The sequence below is a fragment of the Globicephala melas genome, chromosome X (genome assembly GCF_963455315.2).
Source record: "Globicephala melas chromosome X, mGloMel1.2, whole genome shotgun sequence".
NCBI lineage: Eukaryota > Metazoa > Chordata > Mammalia > Artiodactyla > Delphinidae > Globicephala > Globicephala melas.
The window spans coordinates 99,927,205-99,940,233 of NC_083335.1; the positions used below are offsets into that span (position 1 = coordinate 99,927,205).

Genomic DNA, 13,029 nt, shown 5'->3' on the forward strand with positions numbered 1-13,029 from the left:
GACTTCCTGACTTGACTTTGGCCTACAGGCCTTTTTCTAGGACACTATCCAGGTGGTGTTTCGTGACGGAGGTTTCAGAGGTTTTAATAGGGTATATAATATGTGGGTGAGATTTTTGGTTCGCCAGTTCCATACTCTTAGAGCTGTGAAATCATCTCACTTGTCCTGCCCTTTGGAAAAGTGGTGGGTGTGCTTTTTTTTTTTTTTTTTTTTGCGGTACGCAGGCCTCTCACTGCCGTGGCCTCTCGCGTTGCGGAGCACAGGCTCTGGACGCACAGGCTCAGTGGCCATGGCTCACGGGCCCAGCCGCTCCACGGCATGTGGGATCCTCCCGGACCGGGGCATGAACCTGCGTCCCCCGCATCGGCAGGCGGACTAACAACCACTGTGCCACCAGGGAAGTCGGGTGGGTGTGCTTTTCACCAGCCTCTCATGACGTTCTAGCGGTAAGAAAAAGAGAATGCAGGAAAATCAGGTGATGCAGCCTAGCTTCCTTCGGTTTTGCATTGCGATTCGGGAGCAAAATGTTACTTACTATATATTATATTACTTTGCTTCCTTTTGACTTGTTTATGCATTTATTCTCTTCGGGACTGAATCTGTTTTGAGGTAGTTCTATTCCCTTGATCAAGAACCACTAACAGCCATTTCTAAATCCCATCCCCCAATTATGACTTCTTTTAAGTCACTAAAAATAGTCTGCTTTGGGTGTACATGATTCAAAAAAAGGGTCTTTATCTGAAAGGCATTTGGGGTTGGGGGAGGAGAAAATTGGATTAGTGTATTGAAATAGCTTGCATTCCCTCTACACTTTCCTACACTTTCACAACGAATGAAATGGTCACAGCTGGCAGGGGTACTGCTATTTCAAGATTAGAATTTGAGTTTCTCTTCCCAAATTCTACTGAAATAACTAATGAAAACATTTCTAAGGGCTGGAGAACAGGGAAGGGTGCTCTCAGGGAGAAGGAAATGACAGGATGCAGATGGGGGGGGGTGTACTGAGGGCGGTAGCAACCAATATCAAGAACCCACAGTTTTAGCTGCCAGTGAAAGTTAACCTATAACTCAAGTCTATTGGGCTCCCCAACGGAGGCCATGAAGACCCCCAAATTCTGAGCAGCAGGCAAATAGAAGGATCTGTGATGGTCAGAAAGCAGGAAGACTGCGGCAACTGCCTCCTGTCTCACTTGCACCACAACTGACTAAATAAGAGAGGTACTTAATACAACTGGTTTGGCCACATTGATAAGGAGCACGATGCACCCAGTAACTTAAAGCTGCCATACGAGCATGGAGGAAAAACTTCCTTAGCCTAGCTCAAGATTCCAGGGAGCAATTTTCAACCCTGCTGTAAATACCTAAAAGCAGCAGCCACTGGTGTTTGCTTATTGACTGGCTAGAAACAAATGCTTAGCAAAACATTCAACCTCCCTGTCTTTCCTATACTCTGTAATCAAGTAATTTTCTAACTAAGAAGAAGCTACAGAAAAGAGTAGAAAGCTTTACGCTTGCTTTTTCGTTAAGGATTAAAAGATTAAAGCAGTGTGACCCACATAACCTTTTAAAATTTTCCTTAAAAATCAGCGAACATATAGAAACGTTTAGCCTCCTGAAAAAAGGACTTCATTCTACAGAATCAGAGAAGAAGAGCAAACTTTGATTTCTAATTTTAATTCCAAACAGAAATTTACAGCTATGTCATATCTCTCAAAAAGGATTAATCAGATCAGGGATGGTTGCTTTCAAATGAAAAGTAACTTTTATGGAATTGTAAACTAAAAATATAGGTAGTGAGATTTCACAAAACTGAGTCAATAGAGAAACTATTCTAGAATTCAGAGGAAAGGGATAGAGATGAAGAGCTAACACATAAGAAATGTGAATTCTAGATCCAGGAGATGCAATAAGGCATACCACAAGGAACGAACACAGCAGACAGGGAAGAAGCAAGAAATATAGAAAAAAGAAACATGGGGATGAGAGGGTTTAAAAAGATTATCAAGATAAACAATAAACAAAGGTGACATCAGAATTCTCCTAAATTTTGTGTGTAAAACTTGAACACACCTGTCTAATTTTGACATGCAAAACAGACAAAATAGGAAATATTATAATCGGCAGTTAAATCTCCATATAATAAAATTTTGTATCTCACGTGAACTAAATATTTTTTCAAATGTCCACCAAACATTAACCAAAAAAAAATATACCCAGAAAACCTGAATTTTTAAAACAATTATACAGGCCACATTTTTCTAATTGCAAGACATTAAATCTTTAAAAATTACTGAATCAAATCAAGCCACCTAAAAGGGGAAGAAGAAAAAAAAACTTCTAAAGCTCTTGATTAAAAACTGGAAATAAAAACAAAGTCAGGGGCTTCCCTGGTGGCGCAGTGGTTGAGAGTCCGCCTGCATGCCCTGGTCCGGGAAGATCCCACATGCCGCGGAGCGGCTGGGCCCGTGAGCCATGGCCACTGAGCCTGGGCGTCCGGAGCACAGGCTCCGCAACGGGAGAGGCCACAACTCTGAGAGGCCCGCGTACCGGGGGAAAAAAAACAAAACAGCCAGATTTAGTTCAGGCAAATCCTCAACAAGAGGCTTTAGCAAAGATGTTATCTCAAACTCAAAAGAAAGCTTTCCACTCCCAGAAAACAGGGCAGAATAAAAGAGTATGATACCTCAGTGACGGTCAGAGAATGCATCTGTTGAAACAGTTCTAGATGCGAGTAAATTGTCCACACTTGTAACAGAACAAGTTGCACAAAGAAATAATTCAGAACTTGAGTTGATGAAATACAGTTCCATTACTAGATGTCTCTGTGCAAACTCTTAACAGTGAAACGAAAATGTGGAAAATCACAGTTCAACTATACTCTGAGAGAAAACACACTGTATTTAATACAGCCAGTGTCAAGAATCCTTACGAGCTGGAAAGCTCCAGGAAAGAGCTGGATCAGAGGTCTTCCAAGGGCAAGCTGATGTGTAACGTGTATGGAAAAGTGGTTTTACAAGCCAGCAGCTTGAGAAGGCACGTGAGTATACATACAAGGGAGTCAAACTCTACCTCTGCCACACGTGTGGAAATGTGTTCACCCAGTATAACCAGCTGAAAACTCAATGTAAGAAAGCCATATAAATGAATTATGTGATAGAGGCTTTTGCTCAAAAGTGCCAGGTACTCATCCGCAGTTGCATTCGCTGTGGTGAGAAAAAACCCTTTAAGTGTGATGTATATGTCACTGACCACTTACAACTTCCACAATTTCAAGATTAACAACATGGACAGATAGCGGAGAGAAGTCCTATGTCTAAGATAGGAGTGGACAAAGATTTGCCCGTCCCAGCACGCTGACCTCTCACAGTCGCAGGTTTACTGAAGGAAACCCTTACAGGTGTCATACCCACAAGGAGGCATGTGCTGTCTCTGGTTCTCTTATCTCACACACTCCAAACACGCAGGGGGAAACCATACAAAGGTGGTTGTCTGTGGGAAAACTTCAGCTCAAAAACTTATGATCTCATCAATAAGAAAGGTAATTTATTATGTAGAAGTACTTACAAAGCTATTAAAAATGTAAAGAATCATAAAACGCAAGTTCAGACTAGGCAAAACTCTAGAGTCCAGTGCTAAGATTCCATATGGAAACGTCCTGTACTGGAAGCTATGGATTTGAGGCTTTCTGAAATGACTTTACCAGATGATATCAGTGTTCTCCATCAGATACTTGCTGTGCTTAGCTGGGACTAGAGTTGATTTGCTGGGGGCTGGGGGCTGGGGAGAACAGTTAACTGAGGAATAGAAAGTTGCTTATATGTCTCTGTTAGTAAACAAAAATATCTCTGGTAAAACTTTCTGCATCTTCACTGTGCAGTGCTCGTTCTGACTTTTCGCTTTTGAAGTCTAGATATACACACAGCTTTTTAAGGAATGCATATGACAGTACTTTTAAATAGAGTGCTATTTTAATTTTTAATATACATTAAACTTATTTTCAAGTTGCCTGCATTCCATTTTTATTTTGCATTAACTATTGCTTTAATTTATTTAAGTAGAATCTATCTTATAGTGTGCATCAGCATATAATCTATTCATGATTCATTTTTGACTTGTGAAATTTTTATTTTTCTGTCCTCAAAATTTAAGCAAAGTTCTTAACAGTATCAGCCCAAGAGTGTTGCTGTTTGTAAGCCCAATAGACCAATATGTAAGCAATGGGGGAAAAATTGAAATTTTACAATTCTAGAATATTTGAGCTATCTTTCTTCTTAACATATTCGACTGGAGATATCTTTTCTAATAAAGTATAGAAGGTTCTCATAAAAACTGAAGTGTACATAATTTTTAAAACTAATTTATTGAAGTATAATGGATATGTTTGTAGAGAACTCAGTATTATGGAGGAAACTCAAGGGCAGTGTTTTGCTTTGAGACTACATTTTCAAAATTAATTTTAAATAGGTATTTGGTGTTTTTATCCTGCCAAAAGAGAATTTGAAAATTCAATTCAGGGCTTCCCTGGTGGCGCAGTGCTTGAGAGTCCGCCTGCCAATGCAGGGGACACGGCTTTGTGCCCCAGTCCGGGAAGATCCCACATGCCGTGGAGCGGCTGGGCCCGTGAGCCATGGCCGCTGAGCCTGCGTGGCCGGAGCCTGGGCTCCGCAACGGGAGACGCCCCAACAGTGAGAGGCCCACGTACCGCAAAAAAAAAAAAAACTTGTTTCATTTTTACATTTATTTATTTATTTATGGCTGCGTTGGGTCTTTGTTGTGGTGCGCAGGCTTCTTCATGGCAGTGGCTTCTCGTTGCAGAGCTTGGGCTCTAGGGCACGGGCTTCAGTAGCTATGGCACATGGGCTCAGTAGTTGTGGCTCGCGGGCTCTAGAGCGCAGGCTCAGTAGTTGTGGCGCACGGGCTTAGGTGCTCCGCGGCATGTGGGATCTTCCCGGACCAGGGCTCGAACCCGTGTACCCTGCATTGGCAGGCAGATTCACAACCACTGCACCACCAGGGAAGTCCCTGATTCATTTTTAATAGATTAATTTGCTGAAGATAAGGAAAATATACTGAGTTTTAGAAATTTTTTGAGAATCCTCTGGTGTACCTGCTATGCACTTTTTAAAAATGAATATTAAAATCTAAAAGATTTTTACTGAACATAAACAATGCATAACTGCAAATCCCTTGTTTTCTGAATTTGATGTATTATCTTACATAAGGAATGAGAAATTAACTTCAATTATGATATTTTGAGCTACTAGAAGGCAAATTTATTTTAATATTTGAGTGTCTATAAGCTGTATATTTTAATTTTTTTCGTGTCTTAAAACATAGCATTTGGTTATTATAGTTTCACAGGGTCCTTTTCCTTGCTTAATGGATATAAAAAAATTTAGGGTTACCTGATGTTAACTGCTACCCTTCCCCTTTATTCTTTGCTCTTGCATTGATTTATTTCACTGTCTCATCTTTGGTCATTAAGTAACCAGTTCCACAAACTCAGTTCCTATACTGCTGACAGAACTGCCTGGTGACATTATTTCTTATTTCTGCCCTGCATTACCTGTGGTTTATTTATTTCCTACTTTTAAACTAGACGTGTAATATAGTTAATGTATTTTCCATTGGTAGTGATTTCTTTCATTGTAATTTTCTGTTTAGAGGTCCAGGTCATAAGAATCAATTAAAGAAAATATAGTAATTACTATAGCTACTCAATTCTTGTAGAGATCTTCACTATTTCTCAGCATGTTCAGCATTTTCACAAGAAAGTACCACCAGCAGGATTGACTTCACTGAAGAAGGAATTTGAAATATTGCCTTTGTATAATACACATTAAACTTAGTATTTATTTATCTAAGAAATCTAACCATACGTGTTTATTAACTTAATATGCTGGCTTTAAATAAAATTCATGAATTTATAAAATGCTGAACTAATCTAATCTAGCTTGAATTCAACAGGAATCTGTTCGAACAGATACTACAGTAAAAATGTGAAAAATGATAATACCCAGTGCTCGGGGACTTTCTCACACTGCTAGAGATCAATTTGGCAACGTTTAATCAAAGTCTAAATGTGGTCCAGTCCTGGGAAATTTTCACAAAGACATCATTAGGTGTGCAAAGAAGCATGTATCATCCAGTCAAGGTACTGTTTGCCACAGTGAAGAATTAGAAACAACTTACCACTAATGGGGTTGGTTAAGTAAATTGTGTAAGAACTACGTGATATTATTAATTTTTGTCAAAAGTCATAGTTTACATAATATCCAATTGATGGAATTACAGATAATCTTTATTTTCTAAACCGTGACTGAATTTTTAGAATTATTCTTATTTTATGATGACCATGTAATAATTTTATAATCACAAGTATCAAAAAGTCTAAGGAAAGTAAATTGGCCAAGATGTTGGAGTAGGAAGACCGTGAGCTCATTTCTTCTCACCAGAATGACAACTATTTAGAGAACACCTATCAGTGAAAAAGACGGGAACCTACCAGAAGAGATCTTCTACAACTAAAGACAGAAAGAAGAAACCACAAGATGGGTAGGACGGGTGGAGTCACAGTACAGTCAAGACCCAACCCCCCAGGTGGCTGACCCACAAATGCGAGGAAAATTACAATTGCAGACGTCTTCCCCGAGAAGCAAGGGGTCCAAGCACCACATCAGGCTCCCCAGCCCAAGGGTGCTGCACCAGGAAGCTGAAACCCGGAAACACTTGGCTTTGAGCGCCAGCAGGGCTTCCTTTCAAGAGTCCCAGAGGGCTGTAGGAAATGGAGACCCCACTCTTAAAGGACCAGAAACACATACACTCTGGGACCTAGGGCAGAAACAGTCATTTGAAAGGAGCCTGGGTCAGACCCACCCGCTGATATTGGTGTGTCTCCCAGAGAGGCAGGAGGCAACATTCCTGGGGACATAGATACCGGAGGCAGGCATTCTGGGAGCTTGTTCTACCATGTGGACACTGGTGCTGGCAAGTGCTATTTTGGAATCCTCCATCTAGCTTATGAGCCTCAGGACGCAGCCCTGACCTCGCCTATCAGCCTGTAGGCAAGAGCACTGGGAAACCTCAGGGCAGTCAACTAGCCAGGTGGCCACACAGCCCCACCCACTGGCAGAGAGGCTGCCCTAAGACCCCTTGAGCCCACAGCCACCCCTGGACACAGCCCTTTCCACCAGAGGGCCGAGGACCCTGCACCACACACCAGTGCACAGGGACTAGATCCAGGACCCCCAGAGACCCTGGGACCCAGCCCCACCCACCAGTGGGCAGGCATCAACCTTATAATTGCCAGTACTGTACACCAGGGAGCCTGCTCTAGCCTACGGACCAGCCTCACCCAAAAGCGGGCAGACACCAGCCCCAATAAAACTGCACACCAGGCCCACCACCAGCAGGCCAGCACTAGCCCTGGGACCAGCTGGACCCCAGCCCAGCCCACCAGCAGGTGAACACAAATTTTGGGACACCCTGGACCCCACAGCCATCTGGGTCAGGAACTGGCCCCAATCACGAGTGGTTTGACACCAGATCTGGGACCCCTGAACGCTGCAGCCAGACCCTAGGACCTGGCTGTGCCTGCCAGTAGGCCAGCACTAGGCTCAGTGCACCGCCCCCGCCCCCCCGCCGGGTTGTGCAGCCGGCCACCTCCTGACCCAGCCCAGGCAAGCAGTGGCCAGCAGCCTCTATACAAGGCAGGGCCAGCAAACAACCAGACCAGTGACCAGCCACGCCTACAAGACTACCCATAACAGTTACCTGACAAAACAGAAGGAGCTGTGCAACCCCCACAGGGGGCACCCCTACAGCATATAGCTCTAGTGAACAGAGAGGAGTACCCTGCTGGGATCAAAAACAAAAACAAAAACCTTATGGTTACCAAAGGGGAAAGGTGGGGGGAGAAATAAATTAGGAGGTTGGGATTAACATATACACATTATTATATATAAACCAGATAATCAACAAGGACCCAGTGTATAGCACAGGGAACTATACCCAATAATCTGTAATAAGCTAAATGGGAAAATAATCTGAAAAAGAATAGATACATATATAGCAATCACTCTGCTGTACACCTGAAACCAACACAACATTGTAAATCAACTATACTCCAGTACAAAATAAAAATTTTAAATAAAGGAAACAAAAAACGGTGACAAAAGACACAAAAACCTCAAAAAAAAAAAAAAAAGACATAAGGATGGCCAAAAGGCATATGAAAAGAGGCTCAACATGACTAATTATTAGTGAAATGCAAATCAAAAGTACAATGAGGTATCACCTCACACCAGTCAGAATGGCCACCATCAAAAAGTCTACAAATAACAAATGCTAGCAGGTATGGAGAAAAAGGAACCCTCCTACACTATTGGTGGGAATGTAAATTTGTACCACCACTATGGAGAACAGTATGGAGGTCCCTTAAAAAACTAAAAACAGAGCTACCACACGACCCAGCAATCCCACTCCTGGGCGGATATCTACAAAAGGCAAAAACTCTAATTTAAAAAGATACATACATGCACCATAATGTTCACAGCAGCTCTATTTACAATACCCAAGAGATGGAAGAAACCTAACTGTCCATCAACGGATGAATGAATAAAGATGTGGTGTGTGTGTGTGTGTATACACGTGCGCGCACACACACACACAAACGGAATATTACTCAGCCATAAAAGAGTGAAATAATGTCATTTGCAGCAACATGTAAAGACCTAGAGATTATAATCCTAAATGAAGTAAAACAGAGAAAAACAAATATGATATCACTTATATGTGGAATCTAAAAAATGATACAAATGAAGTGACTTACAAAACAGAAACAGACTCACAGATGTAGAACAAAATTTATGATACAAAAGGGGATAGATGAGGGAGGGACACATTGGGAATTTGGAATTAACATGTACACACTACTATGTATAAAACAGGTAAACAAGAAGGACATACTGTATAGCACAGGGAACTTTACTGAATATTCTGTAATGACCTAAATGGGAAAATAATCTGAGAAAGAACAGATATATGTATATGTATAACTGAATCACTTTGCTGTACACCTGAAACTAACACAACATGGTAATAAATCAATTGTACTCCAATATAAAATAAAATTTTTTTAAAAGGAAAAAAGAACTGTGACAAAGGAGAAAAAAGCTCAAATTAAAAAAAACACAATGGTGCTTCCCTGGTGGCACAGTGGTTGAGAGTCTGCCTGCCGATGCAGGAGACACGGGTTTGTACCCCGGTCCGGAGATGCCACATGCCACAGAGTGGCTAAGCCCGTGAGCCATGGCCGCTGAGCCTGCGCATCCGGAGCCTGTGCTCCACAACGGGAGAGGCCACAACAGTGAGAGGCTTGCGTACTGCAAAAAAAAAAAAAAAAAAAAAAAAACCCACAATGAAGACATACAGGTGGCCAAAATGCACATGAAAGATGCTCAACATCGCTAATTATTAGAGAAATGCAAATTAGAGAAATGCAAATCACCACTACAATGAAGTATCACCTCACAGTCAGGATGGCCATCATCAAAAAGTCTACAAATAATAAATGCTAGAGCAGGTGTGGAGAAAAAGGAACCCTCCTACACTACTGGAGGGAATGTAAATCTGTACAGCCACCATGGAGAATAGTATGGAGGTTCCTTAAAAAACTAAAAACAGAAGTACCATATGATCCAGCAATTCCACTACAGAGCATATATCCAGAGAAAACCATAATTCGAAAAGATACATGCACCCCAATGTTCACTGCAGCACTATTTACAATAGCCAAGCAATGGAAGCAACCTAAATGTCCATCAACAGATGAATGTATAAAGACAGTGTGCTATATATATACGGTGGAATACTACTCAGCCATAAAAAGAACAAAACAATGCCATTTACAGTAACATGGATGGACCTAGAGATGATCACCCTAAGTGAAGTAAGTCAGACAGAGAAAGAGTAATACTATATATATCATGTATATCTGGAATCTTAAAAATGATACAAATGAACTGATTCACAAAATAGAAACAGACTCACAGATTTAGAAAATAAACTTAAGATACCAAAGGGGAAAGGTAAGGGGAGGGATAAATTAGGAGCTTGGGAAAACTTATACACACTACTATATGTACAACAGTTAATCAACAAGGACCTACTATAGAGCAGAGGAAATTCTACTTAATATTCTGTAATAACCTATATGGGAAAAGATATTGAAAAAGAATAGGTATATGTATATTATATATATAACAGAATCGTGTTGCTGTACACCTGAAATTAGCACAACACTGTAAATCAATTATACTCCAATACAAAATAAATATTTTGTAATAAATAAAGACTGTGAGGAAAGACAAAAAAAACCTCAAAAAAAAAAAAAAAAAGACAGGGCTTCCCTGGTGGTGCAGTGGTTGACAGTGCGCTTGCCGATGCAGGGGACATGGGTTGATACCCCAGTCCGGGAAGATCCCACAAGCCGCAGAGCGGCTGGACCCGTGAGCCATGGCCGCTGAGCCTGCGTGTCCGGAGCCTGTGCTCCGCAACAGGAGAGGCCACAACAATGAGAGGCCCGCGTACCGGGAAAAAAAAAAAAAAGACATACACATAGGCAAAAGGCACATGCAAAGATGTCCAACATCACTAATTATTAGAAAAATGCAAACCAAAACTACATTGAGGGACTTCCGTGGTAGCACACTGCTTAAGAATCCACCCGCGAATGCAGGGGACATGGGTTTGATTCCTGGTCTGGGAAGATCCCACATGCCACGGAGCAACTAAGGCTGTGCACACAACTACAGAGCCTGTATGCCACAACTACAGAAGCCCGTGCACTCTAGGGCCCACGTGCCGCAACTACCGAGCCTGCGCGCTGGAACCACGAAAGCCTGCATGCCTAGAGCCTGTGCTCCGCAACAGGAGAAGCCACTGCAATGATAAGCCCGCACACAGCAACAAAGAGTAGTCCCCACATGCCGCAACTACAGAAAGCGTGCATGCAATAACAAAGATCCAACTCAGCCAAAGTAAAAAAAACAAAACAAACAAAAAACATGCATTGAGGTATCAACTCGCACCGGTCAGAATGGCCATCCTCAAAAAGTCTACAAATACTGACTCGGGGTCTCTTCCCTCCACCATCACGGAACTGCCCTGGAGCCCGAGGGAAGGGCAGCCTCACTGAGGATGCCGGCTCTGGAGTGGCCCCGGCGGCCGAAGCCACGACAGTCGTGGGGACAGTGGGCTGGCCGTGTGGATGAAACGCTCTTGTTGCTGCAACCAGGAGTCAGTGCTGTGCCTCTGAGGTGGGAGAGCCAACTTCAGGACACTGGTCCACAAGAGACCTCCCAGCTCCACGTAATATCAAACAGTGAAAATCTCTCAGAGATCTCCATCTCAACACCAACACCCAGCTTCACTCAACGACCAGAAGCTACAGTGCTGGACACCCTATGCCAAACAACTAGCAAGACAGGAACATAACCCCATCCATAAGCAGACAGGCTGCCTAAAATCATAATAAGGCCACAGGCACCCCAAAACACACCACCAGACGTGGACCTGCCCAACAGAAAGACAAGACCCAGCCTCATCCACCAGAACACAAGTACTAGTCCTCTTCACCAGGAAGCTTACACAACCCACTGAACCAACTTTAGCCACTGCGGACAGACACCAAAAACAACGGGAACTACGAACCTGCAGTCTGCAAAAAGGAAACCCCAAACACAGTTAGATAAGCAAAATGAGAAGACAGAAAAACACACAGCAGATGAAGGAGCAAGATAAAAACCCACCAGACCTAACAAATGAAGAGGAAATAGGCAGTCTACCTGAAAAAGAATTCAGAATAATGATAGTAAAGATGATTCAAAATCTTGGAAAGAGAATAGAAGAAAACCAAGAAACATTTAACAAGGACCTAGAAGAACTAAAGATGAAACAAGCAATGATGAAAACACAATAAATGAAATTAAAAATACTCTAGAAGGGATCAATAGCAGAATAACTGAGGCAGAAGGACGGATAAGTGACCTGGAAGATAAAATAGTGGAAATAACTACTGCAAAGCAGAAGAAAGAAAAAAGAATGAAAAGAACTGAGGACAGTCTCAGAGACCTCTGGGACAACATTAAACACACCAACGTTCGAATTATAGGGGTTCCAGAAGAAGAAGAGAAAAAGAAAGGGACTGAGAAAATATTTGAAAAGATTATAGTTGAAAATTTCCCTAATATGGGAAAGGAAATGGTTAATCAAGTCCAGAAAGCACAGAGAGTCCCATACAGGATAAATCCAAGGAGAAACACGCCAAGACACATATTAATCAAACTGTCAAAAATTAAATACAAAGAAAACATATTAAAAGCAGCAAGGGAACAACAACAAATAACACACAAGGGAATCCCCATAAGGTTAACAGCTGATCTTTCAGCAGAAACTCTGCAAGCCAGAAGGGAGTGGCAGGACATACTGAAAGTGATGAAGGAGGGCTTCCCTGGTGGCACAGTGGTTGAGAGTCCACCTGCCGATGCAGGGGACACAGGTTCGTGCCCCAGTCCAGGAAGATCCCACATGCCGCGGAGCGACTGGGCCCGTGAGCCATGGCCGCTGAGCCTGCACGTCTGGAGCCTGTGCTCCGCAACGGGAGAGGCCACAACAGTGAGAGGCCCGCAAACAAACAAACAAACAAACAAACAAAAGTGATGAAGGAGAAAAACCTACAGCCAAAATTACTCTACCCAGCAAGGATCTCATTCAGATTTGATGGAAAAATTAAAACCTTTACAGACAAGCAAAAGCTGAGAGATTTCAGCACCACCAAACCAGCTTTACAGCAAACGCTAAAGGATCTTCTCTAGGCAAGAAACACAAAAGAAGGAAAATACCTACAATAACAAACCCAAAACAATTAAGAAAATGGGAATGGGAACATACATATCAATAATTACATTAAATGTAAATGGATTAAATGCTCCCACCAAAAGACACAGACTAGCTGAATGGATACAAAAA

The 13,029-nt window shown here is 42.2% G+C and overlaps 1 long non-coding RNA gene and 1 pseudogene across 2 annotated transcripts in view; one reads left to right on the plus strand and one right to left on the minus strand.

Annotated features, from left to right (window-relative positions):
* Positions 1-13,029, minus strand: part of LOC132594532 (uncharacterized) — a 55,443-nt gene that overhangs the window by 9,289 nt on the left and 33,125 nt on the right. The window lies entirely within an intron of this gene.
* LOC138842520 (myoneurin pseudogene) lies at positions 1,261-3,521 on the plus strand (annotated as a pseudogene).